The sequence below is a fragment of the Equus caballus genome, chromosome 17 (assembly GCF_041296265.1).
Source record: "Equus caballus isolate H_3958 breed thoroughbred chromosome 17, TB-T2T, whole genome shotgun sequence".
In the NCBI taxonomy this organism is placed as follows: domain Eukaryota; kingdom Metazoa; phylum Chordata; class Mammalia; order Perissodactyla; family Equidae; genus Equus; species Equus caballus.
The window spans coordinates 30,079,829-30,103,333 of record NC_091700.1 but is presented as its reverse complement, the minus strand read 5'-3'; the positions used below and the strand labels follow the sequence as shown (position 1 = coordinate 30,103,333).

At 39.7% G+C, this 23,505-nt stretch overlaps 2 protein-coding genes across 7 annotated transcripts in view; one reads left to right on the top strand and one right to left on the bottom strand.

The window, feature by feature from the left end:
- Positions 1 to 23,505, bottom strand: part of RFC3 (replication factor C subunit 3) — a 186,228-nt gene that overhangs the window by 136,436 nt on the left and 26,287 nt on the right. The gene's annotated exons all lie outside the window — the stretch shown is intronic.
- Positions 7,809 to 23,505, top strand: part of STARD13 (StAR related lipid transfer domain containing 13) — a 487,282-nt gene continuing 471,585 nt past the window's right edge. For 2 of the 4 annotated variants that reach the window (XM_070239505.1, XM_070239503.1), the window contains exon 1: positions 7,809 to 8,022. The gene's annotated coding sequence lies outside the window, so the exon portion shown is untranslated. The remainder of the gene's footprint in view (positions 8,023 to 23,505) is intronic. The other 2 variants (XM_070239512.1, XM_070239509.1) reach the window with 1 other exon arrangement.

Sequence of the window (23,505 nt, the reverse complement as noted above, 5' to 3'; positions counted from 1 at the left end):
TTCGTTATGCAAAGTTGTCAGCAGTTTTCCCTTTAAATATTGTCTAACTGCCAGTTCTTGTATTCTCTTTTCAAGAATTTACTAATTCTCTTTGACAAGATACGGGTCCAAGTTTTTAAAGACTTTCTTGTTTGTTTCGAGAATGTATTATTGGTTCTTTTTCATATGTATCTGCTTATTTTTCAATTATGCTTATTTTTGTTTTATAATTTCTTGTTTTTTTAAAATGAGTTTTACTCTCTTCTCTCTTTCAGGATTCTAAACTCAATGGGGGGAATATATCAGAATCACATGAGTTAAAGAGCTCTTGTCAAAAGCATCCCATCATTTTCCTCCTTCTTGCCCTGCTCCATCAAAGAATAGATTTAGCCAATTAAAGATGGAACCAAGACACGTTTGGTTTAGAAATACTTCTGAGGTAATGTTGACCACTGCCCGTCTACCTCCTCTACCTTATTCCTGCTAATCTTGTTCCCCAATGCATATACTCTACCCCAGTATTGGAAATTATCACTTTAAAATACGATCAAAAAGTACTGTGGAGAGGAACCGAGATGGCAAGACAGGAGGCTCCTGAACTTCCCTCGCCCCATGAATGCACTGAATTTATAGCCACACACAGAGCAATTCCTCCTCTAGCAAGGAACTACACAAGAGAAATCCAGAAACTAGCTGAGTGACTCCTGCACATCGAGCGAATGAGAAAATACCCACATCTAAATGGATAGGAAAGGCTGAAACACACTCTCACTATAAACCCCACCCCTGGTACAGCGCCATGTAATTGGGAGGGAATCTCTAACTCCAAGCTTCTCCCTGAGGAGCAAAGGGCTTGGATCATACACCTAGCACCCCAACTTTTAAGCAATGGGCACCCAAGACACCTAGCTCCTAAAGCCAAAGGGCTTGTATTCACAATTTTCACACTATAGAGAAGAAGCAGCTCCTTTTTTCCCCTCAGTTTTATTGAGATATCATTGACATATAACATTGTATTAGTTTTAGGTATACAACATAATTTGATATATGTATATATTTTGAAATGATCACTACAATAAGTTTTGCTAACATCCATCACCTCACAGTTACAAATTTTTTTCTTGTGATGAGAACTTCTAAGATTTCTCTCTTAGCAACTTTCAAATATATAGTACGGTATTGATAACTTTAGTTACCATGCTATACATTACATTCTCAGGACTTATATACCTTTTGACCACTTTTACCCATTTTGCCCAATTTCACCCTTTTTGCCTACCCCCCAGCTCTGGCAACCACCAATCTGTTCTCTGTATCTATGAGTTGGTTTTATTTTTAGATTTCACGTATAAATGAGATAATACAATATTTGTCTGTCTCTGTCTGACTTATTTTACTTAACATAATGCCCTCAAGGTCCATCCATGTTGTCATGAATAGCAGAAATTCCTTCTTTTTTATGGCCAAATAATATTCCATTATCACATTTTCTTTTTTTATATATGTATCACATTTTCTTTATCAATGGACACTTAGGTTGTTTTCATGTTGTGGCTATTATAAATAATGCTACAAATGAACATGGAGGTGCAGATTTTTTTTAAGATAGTGATTTTGTTTCCTTCAGATATATACCCAGAAGTGGAATTTCTGGATCATATGGTAGTTCTATTTTTATCCTTCACCCATTTTTAATAGAATTATTTTTGTGTTGTTGTTATGAGTTCTTTATATATTATGGATATTAACCCCTTATTAGACATATGATTTGCATCAAAGAAGCAGTTCTTAATGGGTGTGCAAGCACTCCCTGTGGCTATCCACCCGGGGCTCAGTGCAGAGGGAGTTGGCAAAAATGCCCATCTCCCAGTCTTTCCCAGGAAAGGGTTTGACTGCATACATTACAAGCTACTGCCTGAATATCTGGCCTCTAATTAGGATGCATTTAGATGCTGACTGTAATTCTCCTCAGAGCCCAAAAGCACCAACAGGCACTGCCCCCTCCATCCCCATCTGGCTCAATCCAAGAAAACAATAAAACCAAGTAATCAGTATCTCCCTGGAAGAAGAATGTCCACACACTTAGCACCCAAAATGTTATGGGTGGCAGCCACCCAAGGGACAGGCCCCCAAATCACCTAGCTCTGATAGTCAATGGAGCTTGCACTCCTGAGTCCCGCAGGACTATAGAAAACAAAGAAGAGGTTTTTAAAGAGGTTCAGGAGCAAACCACATGGTTATACACCTGAGCTCAGCACAGAGGGAACAAGCAAAATCTCCCATATACCGCTTTCTCTCTGGAAGGGTTTTAATTGCATACTTTCCCAGCTGCTGCCTGAGGGTCCAGCTTGTAATCAGCCTGCACCTAGGCTGACTGCAATCCTTCCCTTTGGGACGCTGATGGATCTTAGCACACCTTTGACTACTGGGAACCACTAAGAACAAAGATGATGGAATAGATAATCAGAAAGGTTGGAGAGGCAACCTGACCCTCAAGGTGGGCTGATTGATGAAGATCATCTCCTACGTGGGGCCAGTCTGTTAAGACTGGGAGAGGTGACTATTTTACCTAATGTGCGAAAACCAACACCAAAAGTCAAGGAAAATGAAGAAATGGGAATAAGTTTCCAAAAAAGAACAAGATAAATTTCAAGAAACAGATCTTAGTGAAAAGGAAATATGACTTATCTGATAGAGAGTTCAAAATAACCATCATAAAGATGCTCAGCAAGGTTAAGAGAGCTATAAATGAACAAAGTGAGAATTTCAAAAAAGAAACAGAAAATAAAAATGTACCACAATTGAACTCAAAAATTCAGTAGAGGGGTTTTAACAACAGACTAGATCAAGCACAAGAAAAGATCAGTGAACTCAAAGACAAGGCAGTGAATTCATCCAATCAGAGGAACAAAAAGGAAAAACAATGAAGATAGCTGAAGAGACTTGTGAGACACAATCAAGCAGAGGAATACATGCCTTATAGGGGTCCTGGAAAGAGAAGGAGAGAGAAAGGAGCAGAAAGCTTATTCAAGGAAATAAATGACTAAAAACTTCTCTAAACTAAGGAAAGAAACAGATACCCAGATCCAGGAAACCCAAAGAGTATCAACTAAGATGAACCTAAAGAGACCCACACAGAGACACATTATAATTAAACTGTCAAAACTTGAAGACAAAGATAAAATCTTAAAAGCAGCAAGAGTAAATCACCTTGTTACGTACAAGGGAACCCCCACAAGACTATCGGTAAACTTTTCAGCAGAAACTTTGCAGGCCAGAAGGGAATGGAAGGATATACTCTAAGTGCTGAAAGGAAAAAGAACAAAATTGCCAAACAAGAATACTCTACCTGGCAAAATTGTCTTTCAGACTTGAAGGAGAGATAAAGAGTTTTCCAGACAAAGAAAAGCTGAAAGGGTTTATCACCACTAAACCAGCCTTACAAGAAATGTTAAAGGGAGTTGCTTAAGTTGGAATGAAAGGACACTAATTAGTAACGTGAAAACATGTGAAAATATACAACATACTAGTACAGATAAACATGTATGTTAGGCCACAAAACAAGCCTTAATAAACTTAAGAAGATTGAAATCATATCAAACATTTTTTTCTAATCACAATGGTATAACACTAGAAATCAATTACAAGAAGAAAACTGGAAAATTCACAAATACATGGAGACTAAACAATAGGCTCCTGAACAACCAATAGTCAGTCAAAGAAAAAATCAAAAAAGAAGTAAAAAAATATTGAGAGCCTGGCCTGGTGGTGTAGTAGTTAAGTTTGTGCACTCCGCTTCAGCAGCCTGGGGTTTGCAGGTTTGGATCCCGGGTGCAGACCTACATACTGCTCAGAAAGCCATGCTGTGGTGGCATCCCACATACAAAATAGAGGAAAATTGGCATAGATGTTAGCTCAGCAACAATCTTCTTCAAGCAAAAAGAGGAAGACTGGCAATAGACATTGGCTCAGGGTCAAATTAGAAGAAAGGACAGTATCTTCAATAAATGCTGTTGGAAAAACTGGCTGGCTACATGCTAAAGAATGAAAGTAGACACCCATCTTACACGATACACAATAGTCAACTCAAGATGGATTAAAGACTTGAACGTAAGACTTAAAACCATTAAACTCCTAAAAGAAAACATAGGAGGTAAGCTCCTTGACATGGGTCTTGGCAACGAGTTTTTGGATTTTACACCAAAATAAAAAACAACAAAAGCAAAAATAAACAAGTGGAACTACATCAAACTAAAAAGTTTCCGCACAGCAAAGGAAACCATCAATAAAATGAAAAGGTAGCATATGGAATGGCAGGAAATATTTGCAAGCCTCATATCTGATAAGGGGTTAATAAATACAAGGAACTCATACAACTCAACAGCAAAAACAAATTTAAAAAAAGAGAAAATTACCCAATTGAAAAATGGGCAAAGAACCTGAATAGATTTTCTCCAAAGAAGACATGCAAATGGCCAACAGGTACCTGAAAAGGTACTCAACATCACTAATCATCAGGGAAGCGCAAATCGAAACCACAGTGAGGTATCACCTCACACCTGTTAGGATGTGTGTTATCAAAAAAGATAAGCAATAACAAGTTATCTTTGCCCAGTAACTGCAGCTTAGGTGATACCACAGGGAGCAGGAGAATCACCTAGTTGGGCCCAGTCAATTTACAGAACCATGGAGATAATAAAACAGATGTTTGAAGCTCCTATGTTTTGGGGTGGTTTTCTATGTAGCCACAAACAACAGAAATAACTGCCTACATTGTTTTCCCTTCATTCTTTTATTTCTTTGTATTTATCAGTTTCTCAAATAGTCACAGAATCTTGCAGTCAAAATAAATTTAATTCAGTTGAAATCTTGTTTAATTTATTTTTATTTTTAAATTTTATTTAAAAATTTATAGTGGAGACTCTCTCTGGTTAGTTCCAAAGCTATGTGTAAAAGGATGATTTCTATTCACTCTACTCCTTGGGCCCCTGGACCCTGCGGGCAGCATGTGCTGCTGCTGTCACTGGTTACCATGTAAGCGCTCAGAGCTGAGCGAATTACCTTCATGCCTTCTGTTGCATCTGCGAGAGCAATGTGAGATTTGAAGGCAGTCAACTGACATTAATTCTCAGCTGTACGCTTATTATCAACGACAACTTTCCCAAAGATGGTCATAGGAAACATAAATAAGATGCTCAGAAAGCTTGGATTATGGAAGGGCAGTAAATATTGTCATGAGAAATGTTATATTGAACAAATGCAAACCAAAAATCCACAATAGCATGAAATTGAAAAAATATTGACTATACCTTTGAGAAAACATAATCCTCATAAAAAAAATACCTCTAAACCTAACTTTTTCCCGAAGACTTGCCTTATCACTTTAATTCCATTGCATTTATAATGCACATGTTACTCCTTCTAGTTATTAGCTTTCTGTCTATTTACTAATTCATTTAACCAATATTTACTAAGTTCTAGAAACTTATATACCAAGCATGGGCTATGTTAAGTTCTAGAAATAAAGAAATGACAGTGAGAGGGGAGACAGATCCGTACGTCAACCAATTTATAGTTTAATGAAGAAAACAGACAAGTAGACAAAAAATTCATATTCAATGTAAGTACTGTACTAAGGTAGAGCAAAATAAAGGATCCTCTCTACGAAAGGCAGCCTGAGTGGTTAAGGAAATTCCCTGGAATGCAATGATTTAGATCAGAGCTGAGTCTTGAAAGACTGGAAGCCTTGCCTATGCATCTCGGTCCACAGTCTCCTTGCCAGCATTCATCAGCCAGTGCAAACATTTATAGAGCATGTTTGCAGGGCTCTGGCTTGGGTCCTTGGTGAGTCAGTACTCTTCTCCCTCAAGAAGGATGAGTCCCCACACACAAAGTGGGATTCTCCACCCAGTCAGAGCTCATCTAGTGGCTCAGGAGGAATTGCACTGGTCAGACGGCTCAGACCACGAAGACTGGGGATTCTAATTTCAGTTTTGCATATTGAGGAAGAAGAAAATTAGTCAACTTCATTTTGCAAGCATCTATACCTCATTCCACCCCAACATCTCTCTTTTATTCAGCAAGTCAGTAAACCTTTTCTTCCCCTCAATTGCTGAATTTAGCTACTTATCATAAGGCCTATTAGATTTTCGCTTTTACTTTTGATATTTCAGCCTTGAGGTAAGGCTGGTGGCACCGCATTCGGTTGGTTTTTATGTTACTGGAACAATATTTTCTTTTCTTCCCTGTGTGGGCTCTCCTGTGTTTTTTCTTTCATGAGATTTTTAGAATGCTTATGATTCCACGGGTTCCACATGAGCCATTTCCAAGGAAAATGGGCCACATGAGGTCATGGATCACGTGGTCACCACCATGACGTAAGGGAGTGAGGGTCCCCAGTTTCACCACAAAAGTATTAGGCTGCCTCTTTTTTAAGTCCTATCTTGACTGCTAAGCATCTTGAAAGATAGTTTCTTTTAGAGACTAATCTCCCTGGATTTTCCAGCAGAATAAGAGTCAAGATCATCTAATCTATAAATGACAAACTGGTGGCCTGCAGGGCAAATTTGACCAGACTGACAGATTTTGTTTGGCATTCATGGTATTTTTAAACATTTTAATTAAGTTGCCCACAAATCAAACTTAGATGATTTCACATAAAAATCTGAATTTCCAGCTTGTTTTAAAAAACTGGAAGATTTGGCGTAATTCAGCCCACACTCCAATTAGGATCAGTTCTTGCAGGAGTAATAGCTACCTCTGAAACAGAGATGCGTGTTCTCCATCTCACCTTAACCACCACCCCACCCCAATCTCCCCTCAGTGAATTGCACTCTGAGCCTTTGCAGGCATCTTCCGTTCCTGAACTAGTCCAACTCCTCCACTTTACAGAAAAAGAAATTGAGACCCAGAGAGACCTCAAGATTTTCCTGGGCTTAGAGTTGGTGATACAACCAGAACCAGAACTTGAACATGAGTCTCTGCTCCACTTTCTACTTCAAGATGCTGTCTTTCCTATTTACATCCATGACCGACTGCTCACCATGATTAACCGCTTCAGGCCAGTGTCCTAGCCAAGACTGCAGAAGGACTGGACAACCCCAAACTCTAAGCGACAAGGAATCATGGCTCGAATCCTAACATTTGGATTTTGAAGAGGTTTGATTATTTTGACTTATTTTTTTTCACCCAACACCTATTTTCTTTTCTGCGGCACATTGTATCAGGTGGATACGAAAGTAACAGGCAAATGTTTTTCTGGTCATTGTACGTCTGTGTCCATAAGAGGAAGTGTTGTTCCTGCTGACAAGGATTTCTAGTTAGCTTGATGGGGATAGTCCATTTGAAATATTATGCCACTGTCCCAGATTCATTTTATAACACAGATGCGGTAGATTTTCATTTTACCCTTGCGCCTGGTGCGACTTAGTCAGCAAACATTATTGTACACTCTTAATCATGAGCTTCTTTCCAAAAACATCCTGTCGGTTCTTATGGAGTTGACGCTTTTCTGAGTGTGAAATGGTGCTTTCCCCACAGAGCTCCTTCACACCAGCCAGGAGCCTAACAGAATCCAAAAGCTAAGACTTCCCTCTTTCTGAACATATTGGTGGGTTGTTATTAGTCTTGCTGGTTCCCCAGGAAGCTCATGAACAGAAAGTCCTGCCTCTGTACTTTTTAATGAATGAGAGGCCCATCCCAACAAAAGCATGAAAACTTCAGATTGGCTAGTGTCTTTTTATAGCCCTTTTCTTTCCCAAGAGATGCCCGGGACCTCACAATGAGGTGCTTTGTAAGCCTCACACCAAGGTTGCTTTGGCACCTCCGTCACACAGAGCATGTGCAGACTGTGACAGGCTTCCAGGGAAGCCACTGCCCACATGTGCTTCTCTGGTTCCCTCATTGGTGTTCGGGCAGAGGAGGCTGGTTCCTCCCGGTGAGCTGGGTGCTATGACAGATTAGACTTCCACGCACGAAAATACACCCTGCACATTTGATGTACTGCTTTAAACTTAAAGACCTCTTGAGAGCCGAAATTGTAAGGTAAGCAGTGTTCAGCCACAATTCTTGAACTTTGAAACTGTGAATGTAATTTGAGGACGTTCCTTGAAACTCTTTGCTGTTTAATGTGAAACTTTAACGTGCTGCCTCTCCTGCTGTCTTTAAGAGTAACAGCTTGCTGTCAAGGATGCACACACAGCTCTGATTTAGAAAGATCAAAAAAGCCACTGGTTAAAAAATAAAAATTCTTCCATGATGAAATAGTCACATAGATTTGTTGTACTTTTAAACTTTTGTGGATGTGTCTCGATGGGCTGGGTTTTCTCTCTGCTCTCAGTCAGTGTAATCAGTATCCTTTAAAACGGGATCAAATTATCTTTGCCACTTGAAAATGGGTCTGTGTGCAGCAGTAATCTCATAGAGAGAAAACCCCAGGGGAATTGCAACCCAACGTCAGTCCAGGTCTGTGGGTCTGTCTCTAAGTGTTGCCTGATGCTTGCTTAGGTACAGAGGGGGATTACTGAAATCCCACAGCTACGACTGTGTTGGCACTGCCCTGCACGACGTGGAAACTCTGTGGCGGTCAGGTGGCGCTGTGTGCAGGCCAGTTCCTTGTGATTGCGGCAATTAAGTTGAAAAGCTGGAAGTTATTACAGTGAAGACTAAGAGCCAGAGGTTCGTCAGACGTAAAATGATGTAGAACCAGTTCAACAGTATACAAGGCAATTCCTAGTCTAACGTTGTTAACGAAGTCCACTCTTTCTGCAGAAATTTACAGGAGCTTTTAATGTTTTTGTTCAAGTTTGACCAGACTCCAAGGGTGGGATACTGATGTTTTTAGCTCCCTACATGATCTATTTCTAAGAGGGCATCACTGTAAAATATTTCTCTGCTGTAGGGGAAAATAAGATGTTGAATCTTCTCCCTGTGCTGTGGAGACCGTAAAAGAGAAGACCTCCACTAATTCACGCTGCTTCTTTTCACTTAAGTCTTTGCCCAGCTGTTTCTACTCTCCTACTGTGCCTTTGTCACTTCCCCAGGGACTAAGTTAATTGTGGGTATCTCAAACATCCCCTGAGACCTGCAAACCCCTCTCTGTGCCCTTTTCACTGACAACGCCAAAGTCCATCCACCAGAAGCAAGCAGATTCTTGATCATCATTGTCTTTCTCACCCTGGAGAGTGGTTTATATTCCTGTGTCAGCTCCCAGTGCACATTCCTGTGACACAGGTTTCCTCCAGTTTATAGGCTGAGAAGGCGGACCCCAGAGGGGCTAGGGCCCCCCACCTAAAGTCTGAAGGGGCAGCCGTGGTGGGACCTGGCCTCGATGCCATCTCCCCTCCCCCAGGCTTCCTCCTTTCCAAGACCAGTCTGCCTCACCTGGCACCAGGTGTTCCCATGAGCCTACCCTTTGAACCACATTACCGATTAGCTGCGCACAGTTTGGGTGAGGTACTCATTCACCCTAAGGATTAGAATGTCGAAACCACCTTTGGCCTGGAGGGAAGGAAATTTCCCCACCAGGAAAGCAATAAAGAATGTGGGGTCTCTGGAACAGAGAGTGGCTACCTGAGAAGGGTTTTTCTCCTCCTCTTCTTCCTCTGTTTCTTGCTAGTTGCAGCACACACTTTTGAAACAGCTCAAGCAAAAAGGTGAAGGTTCCTAAGGAAGTGAGGGGGAGGCCGTTTACTTTGCACAGGCAGGACACCCAGGATGCTAGGCTCGGAAGGATAAGCAGCGGCCTGGATCGGCACTCCAGTGTGCCACTACCTTGCGAAGAGAGTTATTTTTAACCTGATGACATTTCTGCACATCTGCAATCCAAATCCCCTGTATGTGAGAATAAATATTTAGGCAACATGTTAGCTTCGGTAACCAGACATGACATCAGAGCCATTCTCAGGAATTCTTTTTCTTGTTCTAATAACATTAAAAGAAAAAAAAAGATGGGGGAGGAGGGAGGAGACAAAAGTGAAATATACTGCCTATGTCTGTTTATGAAAACTGCCTAACCATGGACCAGAAAAAACTTTGCAAGATTTCTCTACTTCTTCTATCAAAGAGACATCTCCTCCACTGAAAGATTCAGGTTCCTGCCTTTTTCCTCGTCGACAGCCTTGGGGCTTTTCCTCGTAGCTGCACTCAGACTCTGATTCCTCAGCCTGGGAAGCCTTGGGGGGCAGTGCCCAAAACGTAAACAAAGACACTGGAATTATAAGCAGGAGGGATAAGAATCCTCCACATTTTAACAACCAAACCCTGACAAAATCACCACCACTACAGAACTCACATATAAAGAATATCTGGCTTGTCTCTAGAGATAACAGTTTCCTTTATTTTTGTTATTTTCACTTTTTATTGAATGAATCAATGGCCAAAGGATAGCTGAAATTTACTACTACGATATCATGTGCCATTTGAAGAATGTTCCTTCAGTCACTCTGCAAGTTTTCACTGAGATTACACGGGCACGCCAGTCTTTGAGAACAAACACTGAGAGATGGGATTAGACCGTTTTATTTTAAACAAATCCAAGAAAGGTGAGGACTATGACTTAAAGTTAATAATCCTGACTGGATCCTTTCACAGACAAGATGGAATATAAGTTAAGTGTTTTGTCTTATATAATGTGGTATATTATGCAAAATCATACAAAGTGTAACCTGTCACCTATATGTCTAACAGCAGTGCCTAGAGGGCTCAGGAAGAGGTGGCTGACAGTTCATAGGAGGTTTTGATGACTCCTATACCCCTTCCCTCTCAGAGAGCCGTAAATACAGACAAGGAGGGTATATAAGACCAGGGCCAAGCAGCAATCACGGCCCCTGGAACCACACTGAGTTTTAAAATAATACTGATAACAGTAAGGTGAGTTGAGGGAAAAATAGCATTAGGAAACCTATAGGGTGGGAGAAACTTAAATGTATGCTGTATTCTTTTTTTTTCCCCCTGCTTTTTTTTTTTCTCCCCAAATGCCCCCAGTATATAGTTGTATATTTTAGTTGTGGGTCCATCTAGCTGTGGCATGTGGGACGCCGCTTCAGCATGGCCTAGTGAGCAATGCCATGTCCATACCCAGGATCCAAACCCTGGGCCGCGGAAGCAGAGCGCGAGAACGTAACCATTCGGCCACGGGGCTGGCCCCTATGCTGTATTCTTGAATCGATTCTGTAGAGATGCCAGAATGTGGAGAAGGTGAGCAATTTCCTTGAGTATCGGTCAGTGTAAAATACTTAATAAAGTGCTTGGACGGCATTGTAGCCAAGTTTGTCAGCATTTCTATTCAAGTAGAAGATAATTCCCCATTCGTGTCTTTGGACAGCTTCAAAAGAAACTTAGTCATACTGCTAAATTTTCTCAAACTGGCAAGATTCCAAAATGGATTATTAAAGGATGGTTTATAAACCATCCAAAAGAGTTGCCAGTGGATCCGTAGAATCCAGCATGGATTCACCCAAAAGGACATCATCAGGATAGTCACATTTTTTTTCCCTCTAATATATTACTCACCTGGTAGATGGATAGCATGTAATTTAGCCAAAAGTAATTTGGTCAAAAGCAAATTGGTCAACACAATAAATAAGTTGAAAATGAATATCTTTCATCATTATATGTCCACATATGGATGATAAAACATTGGACAGCTTTACGACACTATAAAGTGTCTGTAAGCATTATTTTACAGTTTTCACAATTTTTATTTTTATCATTATGTATAAGAGTTCATCTTCAAACAATCGCTCTGTCTACTCTGTGAAAAGTTTGAACAATTAAGGAATTGCTTAGGGAACAAGCTAAGGATCCAACAAAAGGAGCTAATTCTTTGAAACTAGTAGAGAAATTGAACAATTGACTACAATTATGATTTATATATTATTTTACACTTTTAAAACTACACATGCTCATTATGGGAAAATTATAAAAACAAACAAGAAAAAATTTGTTAAACATAATTGCGTTCAAATAGTGTCAACTAGTGATTGCACACTAGTTTATGATAGCCTTCCATATGAATTTCCTATGACTACATACGATATTTTAATTACCATATGGGATTTGGAACCTAGCATATTTTTGAAACAATCCAACAATTGTTACACATTTTCATTCTCCTAATTAACTGCTGAATAGTTAGATTGTTTTAATTATTCTACATTATAAGCAATACTTGATAGGCATAACTGGCTGGAAATGAATTAGAAATTTTAAAAATCAAGCTATTGAGAAAAACAAAATATGGACAAAAATATATAAGGAGCAAAATAAGTTGCAACTCTGTCCAGCAGTATACAAAAATGGCCAACTTTGAAAAAACACTGACTGATAGTATTCCCTTTTAACTAGATCAGTGTTCTGATGAAATTGTCTTCTTGACCAAATTGCTTTTTGTCAAATTGCTTTCTAGCCAAATTAAATCTGGCCATATTAGTGGGAAACAATAGTTCAAGGAAATGCAATAGACAAAATACACATGAACTTCAGTGGGGCATTGTGTAATTCCTTCATGATATCATTGGACACAAGATTAAGAAATATGAGCTGAGCTAATGCAATTAAGCAGATTAATAACTGGTTGAATGAACACACTTAGACAGTGCTTCTTAGCAACCTAGCGGGGGCAGTCTGGTGGCTTATAACAAAACTTTGTTCTTGGTCCTACCCTAATAAATATTTTTACCAGTGTCTTGGATAAAGGTATGTTTAACAAATTTGTGGATGTAAAGCCAAAAAGAGTAATACGTTAGTGTGTTGACATCATCGAAATCCAAACAGATCATAACAAGTTGGAATAATGATCTGAATCTACCCAGACCTATATAATAGTCATAAATATAAGATTATTTACTTTGGTCCATAAGCGTAAATGCACAAGTACTTGTTCGAAGAACTTGTACTTAAGAAATAAGACTTTAGGATTTGAGTTATAGTAAACTCCATATGGTGTAGACAAAGAAAGTAATGTGACCCTTGGTTACATTGTTAGAAGCATAGAGGAGGAGTCTGAATGGCATATGCTATATGCCAAGCCCTGTGTTAGCTACAGTACAAGTACAAGCCTGGAGTCATAGTCCCATCTCCCGTGTGATTTCCATTGCTTGTGGGTACACATACCATCCTCGAACGACCCTTGAACCCTCCAGCCCAAATTATTGGCCAATCCACACAATGACTTCAAGACTTCCGCTTCAAAAGATCCTTTGATTTCAATGTTACTGAGGCGTTTGTGGGTGAATATGGAGAGAAGGATAGTAGTTAGCCTAGCAGGACAGGAGAAATCTTCAAGTCTCTATAAGATTAATAATTAGATTTTGTAACAAACTGTGGTTGGACAGTCACAGTCCTGCAGGGAGAGGGTCATATCAGAAAATACTCTTCATATCATGACAGCTAATGAGCATGGGCAAGATTCCAGATGGAGGGGAACAAGCTGTAGAAATCTAGAAGGACTATCTGAGTTCCAGGTGATGATCGGCAACATGCCAGCTAAACCCAGGCATGAGAGGCTTGAGAAAGCATGAATACACTCTGAAATGGTTCAAAGACTCGGGAGAGGATGGAAGCCATCAATGGGCTGGCCTCTTCTGCCTGTTCCACTGCTAGGACTCTATTTGTCTGCTTGCAAGAGGTTTCTGCAATCCTTTTGATTTGTTTCTGCGAGGGTCCCCTTCCCGTGTCTGTGCTCATTTTCACCTGTCTGCATCTGCTGATTCTTGGCTCAAGGCTGAGTCTTTAGTCCTAGTCTGCAAGTGACTCTTAGCAGACTGTGATTTCCATTGCTCTTAATCCAGCGTCACTGGAAAGAAGGCAATACATTTTGTGGTTCAGAGCACAGGTTTAGGTTTATATCCAGGCCCTGCCTCTTGCCAGCTTTGGGAAATGCACTTCAGTTTTCTCAGTCTGTCTCCTCATAGGTAAAAATAGAGATCATAATAGTATCAACCTGTTAAAGTTGTCATGAGAATTAAATAAAGTAACGCATGGTAAGCCACTTAGCATGGCGAATGGAACATTCAATAAAATTTTTAATTGCTATTGTTGTTGCTTTTAATTATCCTCTATACCAACCCAGTATACCCCCTGAGGCTGAGCAAATACTGACGGAAAGCAGCACAGTGGCCTTCATGGCTAGAAGCAGTTAGCAGGACTAGCCACTGTCACTGTAATACAAGGCAGGGCCCAGACAGCTTCGACAAAATAAGGTTCTCAGAAGGAAGATGAAGGACTAGCAACGAGCGTACGTTCCACTCATATCCTCACTCAGAGTGCCAGGAAAGGTCTCTTCCGTCTCCATCTGGAACCTACTACCATGAGCAAAGAGCTAACTTTCTTGATATAAGGGAACCCAATCTTATTCCTGAGAGCTGCTGTCACTACTTTACAGACAGAAATTCTTTTTTTCCTGGAATTTTAAGAGAATGGTAGACTAAGCCACGTGTACCTTGCAACCCAGCTTGAAAAATTATCAACTCATAGCCAGTCTTGTTTAATCTACACTCCCCCACAATACCCACCTCCGATTTTTTTTTTGATGCGAATGCGAGAAATCATCATTTCATCCTTGAATATTTCAGTTTGTATCTCTAATAAAAGACCCAGGACTTGGTTTTAGCAGTTCACTTTTTTTTTCTTTCAGTGTCATTTTTGATGGATATTTGAAACAATTAAATCCAAAGTGTTTCACTGCAATAATTATTCAGCATCCATTGAAAAGGATAATTTTGTAATGGACCACATGAAAAACATCTTTACCAATGAAAGTTATCAGGCTCTTTTCACATTTTTACATCTCTGAAATCAGGATGAATTTTACAATAGATGGCAAGTGATAATTTAATTGACAGTGTTATTTTTCTTCCTTTATACATAATCTAATGGTACATTTCAGTGTCTCAGAAATGAAGAAATGCAATAGTTGGGGAGACAAGTGGACTCATGCACACACAAATACATTTAATGCTATGTGTTTAACTACCTGTCTATACCCTTCCCTATATATGTCTATATGAACAAGAAAATGAAAATAAATTTAAATTAAATTGAGTACGTAAATTCTTAGAGGGCAAAGTAGATATTTCTGAACACCGTAGGATACAACCTGGAAAGTCTGGAAAAGAGATAAAAACTACACAAGCATTTTATCCCAACAGGTACAGTAGCATAGCTAATACGGAGTATGAAGCTTGAAATTCTCAAGATGAAGTCTCTCATTTAATGATGTTTCAAAAGTCAAAATTCTCTTTTATCATCACTATTATCCTCACCCATCACTAGATCTTTCAGAATTTTTTTAAATGAGGTTAACAGAAATAGCACTGTGTGGTGAATGTGACAAGACAGGAAAGCGGTGGTGTGGTGGCCCCAAGGGGCTGGGAAAACACATAATTTAGTCAGGTGTAGAACAGCTGGTGCATTTATGTGACTGCACTGTTTCTGTATTAGCTAGTTTGACAGGCAAACACGTCTTCTGTACATTTTTAGAGTTTACGGTAAAGAAGAATTTATTTTTTTTAATATAGTAACATTGGATTATAACATTATGTAGTTTTCAGATGTACATCATAATATATTTCAAATTCTGTGTAGATTACATCATGTTCACCACCCAAAAACCAATCACAGTCCAACACCACACATGTGAGCCCTATCACCCCCTTTACCCTTCCCCTTCCTTCCCCTCTGGTAACCACCAATCCAGTCTCTGTTGCTATGTGTTTGCCCATCGTTGTTTTTATCTTCTACTTATGAGTGAGATCATGCGGTATTTGACTTTCTCCCTCTGACTAATTTCACTTAGCATAGTACCCTCAAGGTACGTCCATGTTGTCACAAATGGCTGTATTTCATCATTTCTTATGGCTGAGTAGTATTCCATTATGTATATATATCACATCTTGGTAAAGAAGGATTTTAAAAGTCTGATGTGATAGGAGATCACAGGATCTAGGACTGGCTGTGTGATTTGGGGCAATCAGCTGAGGATCCTCTGAACCTGTTTTTATATACTAAAAAATAGTGGACCAAAGACCTTACTCATACATTAGCATGAAACCTTTATGAGGTCAGGGACTTTTGACTCTTGTTCACTGCTGTGTCTCCAGTACCTACAGCGATGTCTGACACACAGTAGGCGCTCAATAGATGCTGAATGGATGGATGGATTTTAGTTCCCAAACTCAAGGAGAAACACTGTGGAGGAGAGAATTTACTTCTAGTAACCTCATCTAGTCCAAGAATGTTCACTAAACGCTGTGTAAACTGAACAGATAATGTTTCCCATATATATGGCTTACTACTTTTCAAATATACATAGGTTCTTTTGTGATTAATAAAAATTTTAAACCATGTAATTAATAATAGGTAGCAGTTGTGAAATTCTTTGACAATATGAGCAAACATTATATACCACTTAGTTTGACAGATACTTTAAGCACTTTAAATATATTAGCTGATTTACTCTTCACGACACCCTAATCAGGTAGATACTTTAATTATCCCTATTTTGCATATGTGGACACTGAGGTAAACAGGTGAAGTGACGGAGCAGGCATTCAAATCCAAGCACCCTGGAGACAGAGTCCCTGCTCTTAAGCACAGCGCTCTGTTAATATTGCCAAGAGTCTTCTTTCTAGCTTAGCGTCGTAACTCCTAGACTAAAATAACATCTAAGATCGTGTTCCGACCTACAAATGCTATGATTCTATGTGGTAAGTCGTGGTCCATGTATTAGTAACACTAAAATGGCAGCACAAAGTGCACTTAGAGAAACGTTGGCCATTTCTCCTGAGATTCATGGAGGTGGTGTGTAAATTTTCCTTGGTTTGGGGATTAGGGAGGATTTCCTAATGTAGAGATTAAGAACCTGTGGCACGTATTCTCGGAAATTCTGCCAAAAGTCCTGGGGTCAGAGGAATGTGTAGACCTTACCACCAGGCTTAGTCTTATTTTAGCAATAGCCTCTCTTCCTTCAGGGGCAAGTCAAGTTGTATTATGCCTTGGATTATTCCAGGTCCCTGTGGTCAAGGGCAGAGTATACTGACACATTCAGCCTAATAGTTTGTACTGAACCAGCTGAGTGGCATTGACTTATGACCTTCTCCCTTAGGACCCTCATTAACCATAAGTTATGACACCCAAGAGAACCCTGGAGAGAGTCAAAGCTTGGAATTCCTTTTATTTGTAGCCTAATGGTTCCCTCTTCTCTCATTTCAGAGCCGTCCTTTCTCAGTGGCTGCCTCAGAAAGACAGCAAGCTTCTAGTTGGTTAAACATTACTTAGCCTCATTATTGGAAGAAAAGGGAGCCAAAATAAAGAAGCACTTTCTCCTACAAGAGAAAAAATACCCTAGGTGGTAATTACTCCATTGTCTGAAATGATCCTGACCTTGAAATGTTGGCCCCAATAATAGGGCTCCACCTCCTCTGGCCCTCCTTTATTTTCATCATTGTGACATTTACAATGTAGTTGATGGACGGCTTCTCAAACACTGTCTCATTTTATCCTTTTGGTCAAGATGAGTAAGGTGATTAAGAGAGTCAGTGTTTTTTAAGTGTGGAAACTGAGGTTCAAAGCAAACAACTAACTTGCCCCAAATCATAGCAAGAACAAAATATGAAGCCAGGACTGAAATCTAGGTCTGTCGATTTCTTTTAGGTGAGAAGGAGCATTATTAAGTTCCATCACGCACAACAAGCTGTGAATGTGTTAAAAGCAATTTTCACCAACTCCAAAGACGATGCAGTTCTATACTTTTTTCAGAAAGAAAACCTCAAATGAAATGTACTAATTATGTGGAACCCTTGCTGTGGATTTGTTCTTTTTCACGGTGATACCCAAAACTCAACAATTGTAAAAACAAATTGAATAGGTCTGCTATTAAATCTTTAAGCAGTGCAGTACTGTGTGTGAAAATAGGTGACAAAAAGGAAATGTGGAGAATGAAAAGAGCCTCCATGGGTAGCTTCACTTAGTGGAAAGAGTGGGTTGAAAATGTGAAGTTGAGAAATTAGTGCCTCTTTAGCACATAGACGTTTTTCCTCTCAGGTGCTGAATGTTGACTGGAAAAGATTGTGATTGCTTATGTCAAGGAAATGTCTGTTTTATCTCTGGAGGAACCAGGACAGAACAGAAACTAGTACCCGCCACTGTTTGTACAACCCAATTCCCATTCCTCCCTTTCTGTAGAGGAAGCAATTGGACACTTCCCTTCCTGTGGTAAGTTGCCAGACTCTCTCCAGAGTGGCGAGGTCTCACTTTATCATTGCTCATACTGGAAGAGAAACTGGTGCTGCAGCCTTAGGTTTAGGCAAGTAAAACAGAGGCTGATCTCCTCATTCAAGGGGCTTTAGAAGCATGAGCCTCTGGTTCTCCTACTGGAGAAGCTTTAAACTAGATCAGATCTGAAAGATCCTTTCTGCTTTCCTCCCTCCTGCTCTCCTTCCTCCCGACTCTCTCACTCTCTCTCTTCCTCCCTCTGCCTCTCTGGGTTTGGAAATTATGGGCAGGGAACTATATTTGTACATAGTTGTGGATCTGTCGGACTTCCTCTCTATACTGTGCCAGACAAGATCTCTTTCAAGACCAGGACACAGAATTACACCAATTTGTAATAGACAAGTTTCATTTTACAGATTCAGGAGATGGATGTTCAAAGGGTTAAGAGATGGCCCAAGGCCACAGAGTCAGAGTTCGGGGGCTAAAAGTGATTCCTAGTGATACCTTCTCTCAAATACACCAATTGCCTCCCTAGATGTTACTACTGGGGAGAGTGGCTGAGCTGGAAGATTGATATGAGAGTGCGGAAATAAATGAAGACCTTCCAAATGAGAATAAATGGAGGCAATTTATTCAGAGTTTACTGTAGCAAAGGGAATCAGCCATCATCATTTGCATTTTGGCAGAGACTCAAAGTCAGGCAGAGGAGTGGGTAAGCTTTATAGTGGAGAAAGGGGAAGGTTGCAGGTGTAATGTGATTAGCGTTTGTTGGCGTGGTGGAGCTGGAGGAGGGCTAGCTGGAACTGGGGCATCCAAGGATTGCTTAGGGGAGCATTTTTGGCTAATTTTTCCTGAGTTGGAAGCGGGGAATTTTTTAATAGTGAAGCTGACAGTCGTTGGCCAAGTCCTGACTCTTTCGGATCTATTGCTGCCGAGGTTGTACGTCAGAGCTCTGTTATCACATGTGGTATAACCATTGTCATCTTCTATATTCCAGTCTCCCCGGAGGGACTGCTAAGGAATGCAGCCCTTCTCCAGTCTCCCAGAGGAGATGTATCAATGATACCTTTGAGTCTTCCCCCTCCTTTATCCTCTGTGTCCCATCTATCACAGAGTTCCCTCCTTGAGAAGTCTCTCTGACATTCACTCTTTCTCTCCCATCAAGGCCCTGTTAGACACATCACCTCCTCCCTCGGGACTGCCCAAGCTCTGACCAAGCTAGACTCTTTCCTCCGCTCTCCCGACCCTTAAGTCAATCCAGCAAACTGGCTACTCCTAGGCTAACTATCCCCAAACAAGCTGCTTTAGGTGACACCTAGGCCCAAAGTAAGTGAAACAACCTCTAATATGACTTTATCCTAACTAGTCAAGATGAAATTTGTAAAGCCTTCTGCCTGACTTTCAAAGTCCCTTCATGATCTGGCTCACACTGCCAACCCCTCTTTACTTCCCCCATCCCTTAAGACGACCACTTCCCTAGCTCTCCAACACTGTGGGCAGTAACCACGCAAAGAAAGGCCCTGGAATAGGCTCCCAGTGGACTATAGTGTTGGTCCTCCGGTAAGCCATGCGGTTTCTTTCTGCTGCATGGCCCACAGATTGCACCCTCACACCTAGTACTCAACCATGTAGAAAAAGGTCACATCAACCCCAATTCATCTTTAGATTTTTTTTAGTATTTTATGATTTACAAAGCATTTTTTATATTCATCATTTCAAATGACTCTCATAACAAACCTGAGCAGAAGTTTATTGCAATATTACCCTCATTTTATAGGTGAGAAGGTTCATGTTTTCATAAATTAAGTGATTTACCCCTAAGTCACATAGGTAGTAGATGTCAAGAATAAATGAGTAAACAATATTTTCGGTATCTACTCTTAGAACTATGCTCTGTGTATCCACTTATTGTATATATATATATTTTTTCTGACCTCTATAGAACACTTGGGTAATGTAGAAAAGGATAAAAATAAAAGAAAAAAAAAATCACCAAATCATACTCCCATATAGATAACCACTGTTAACATTTTGTATATTTCTTTGCAGTTCTTTTTCTACTACTTTGAAATAATTGATTCCAAACTATATATAATTTGTATTACTCTTGGTTAATTAAATAAATGGCAAAGGTATTTCTCCATGTTTTTAAAAATCATAATAAAAAATTCATAACAAGTATTTTATGCACAATATTTCATCTTTTGCACATAAAAAATGCAATAAATGATATCTGACTGGCTAAACATTTAGTTTGCTTACAGCATTTCTATTTTTTTAAATGCTGCCATCAATTTTTTGGTCCATAAAGTATTTTAGATCATTTACTAAGAATAGTTCTAAGAGTTTTATTATCAAAAGCAATATTGTTTAATATTAGAAATGTGTTTTCTAGGAAGACTGCTTTAATTCAAACTACTATCAGCAGTTCACGGGAATAAACACCTCATCTCACTCTCACCAACACTGAATTTGATACGTTCTCAAAACCTTACTAAGTTTATGGAGAAAAGGGTTTCATTTTAATTTGTATCATTATTCTTTACTGCTATTGAGACCAAATGGGGTTTTTTTTGACATTTATTAACATTTTTTACTGCTTCTTTGGGAAAATTTTATGTCTCCTTACCCATTTGAGTAATGAGGTTGTGGCAGTTTTCAAATTAATGGGTATGAGCTTTAAAAATTCTTTTTAACCCTCTGTGATCTCTTCTGAGGCACCTATCGAGGAGGCATAACACACAGGGTGGCCCCCATTTCCACAGACTTCCATTTGCTGTTTCCTCAGAAAGCAGCTAAAAGCCTAGAGGTCACGTCTGGTGGAGAGTTCTCTTCTCAGTAGAGCAGGATTGGAATGTCCTTAAGAACTGGCATTTCATCCTCTTCTTTTATATCCTCAGTAGAGACTGTCCTGATGCTGGGCCACAGTGAAGGACGTAACAAACACTTAGCTTTCGGCTTTAGAAAAAGGGGGAACATGAAGGTAAAGCAAAGGTGCTTGGTTTGCCCTGGGCCCCAGAGCAAATCAGGGGTATCCTGTACCAGCCACACACTGACTAAACTTCCCAGGTCCTCTGATCAAGTCTGTTTAGGAAAAGAGTAGTAATGCTTGCAAATGGTATGTTGCCAATCTCTCGGACAGTTTTTCAATTACAAAATTTTCAAAATGAAGCAAATTTTAACTTTATTTTACATATGCCATAGTGTCTACATATAATCAAATGAACAGAAGTGTGATAACTCTAAACTATTTAGGAATCTCTGGTAAATAGTTTTGGGGTTGAGCAAGGATAAATTACTTTAATGATGGTATATTTGCGAGCCTATATGTATATTAGAGTATAATCAGATTTGTTTTTTTCTTTCTAGGAGGTCATATACCCATGACGTCCCAGGTCCTCCTCCTTCGCTCTCCCCTGCATACACACATACCTACATATGCTCCCTGGTGGGGTCCCTCCCCTGCCCTAAATTTTCAGGACTAACAAAATTCAGTGTGTGTCAGAGCTCGCCTTCCCTCCTCACTTCCTTATCCCTCGACTGGCCTCACTAATCCTGCTTTTCAGATTGATCATCCAGGAAGGTCAACTTTAGCAGTGTCTGCTTCCAAAAAAGAACCAGAAGCTGAGGCAAATCCTCCTTCTCTCTTTTATTGGAATCTAACATTGCAGTTTTGCGTCCAATTTAGGTCACTCCAAATGACCAGGCTCAGACCCCATCACACTTACTGGCATTTGATCCATGCTCTCCGGATTCAAGAGGAGTCGATTGTTTTTATTAGCTAATGACACTATGAGCTCCTACTTGTCGAGGAGCCTTCTTGGCAGAAATCCAAGGAATAAGGTTTTCAGATAAAATACAAGACACCCAGTTAAATTTGAATTTCAGATAAACATGAATAATTTTTTATCCAAATATTGCATGGGACATACTTATGAAAAGTTATTTGTTGTTTATCTGAAATTCAACTTTAACTGGGTGTATTTTTACTTGCTAAATTTGGCAACCCTACCAAGGAAGCAACACTATCAAGGAACTAAGAGCACAATTATTTAATGTCCTATCTCCCAGACACAGCAGCAAGAATCACCAAGTGTTATCATCGAAGAAAACAACTACACGTCAGCAAGAGTCTAGACCTGGTCAGGACCAGCAAGTGAAGGCAGAAAGCAGAAAACCAGGCAAGACTCGGGGTCTTTCCCACGGAAATGGCATGATTACAATTAGAGCGATTTTAACAACCAGAGAAATTTTAATAATTAGAGCAGTTTTAACTGTTAGAAATATCATTTTAATCCATGAGAAACTAAGATAACTAGCACAGATAGTGCTATTTTAAAAAACAAAATTTTGCTTAATATTATTGACATAAAGAAATGTGACTTTAGCGAGGAAAAACCATACAAGCACAAATCAGCTGGAGCCTCGTTGGGAAGGGCGTCACTGGGCACACAGCATCACTGCCCTTGGCACACCTATATCCCTAGCCTCTACTCTCCTCCCTCAAAGGTCCCCTGAGGACCTCTCAGCTTTTCAAAAGCTCTGTTCAAACAGAGAATTGGCATCTCTGTAATTTCATGAAGATTGTTATCCAAGAACAGAATATGAAACTATCAGGTATGATTTAAGTCCCTGAGTAATCAAGATTTAAATATTTTATTTGGATTATAGACATAGCTTCCCAGCTTACAATATAGGCAAGTTTGAATTTTATGAGCAATGGTGTAGCTGACGGGTAGCAGGAGGGTAAGCCTGGATTAGCTAGCCTGGAGTGTGATTTTGTTAGAGAAGAAAACAGCTGCAACTGATGCCTGAAAGATCAATTTTTTAAATGGACTTCCCCCCAAATGACGAGCCTACTGATTTCACTTAGCATGTCCGAGTAAAAGAAGACTTTTGATCTACTGTAAAATTGCATCTCAACAAGCGTATTTTTGCTTTTGAATCCCTGGTGTTTTCACTGGTGAAGAATCATTGGAGTGAAGAATAAAAAGTATGTTGAGAAAAAGATACTCCAGGCTAAGAGTCATTAACTGTCCCTATATTCACAAGTGACTTAATTTTTTAATAATTTGGATTTCTTAACTGCCAGAAGAGGAAAATACAATCTACTCTATCTCCCATAGAGTTTACGAATTATAGACATAAAAGTACTTCGCAAAGTAAAAAGCATTACATAAACATAAGCAAATTTGTACACCTATGTTCACAGCAGCATGATTCACAATAGTCACAAGATAGAAATAACACAATGTCCGTCAACTGATGAATGCATAGACAAAATGTGGTGTATATATATATATTGAATATTAT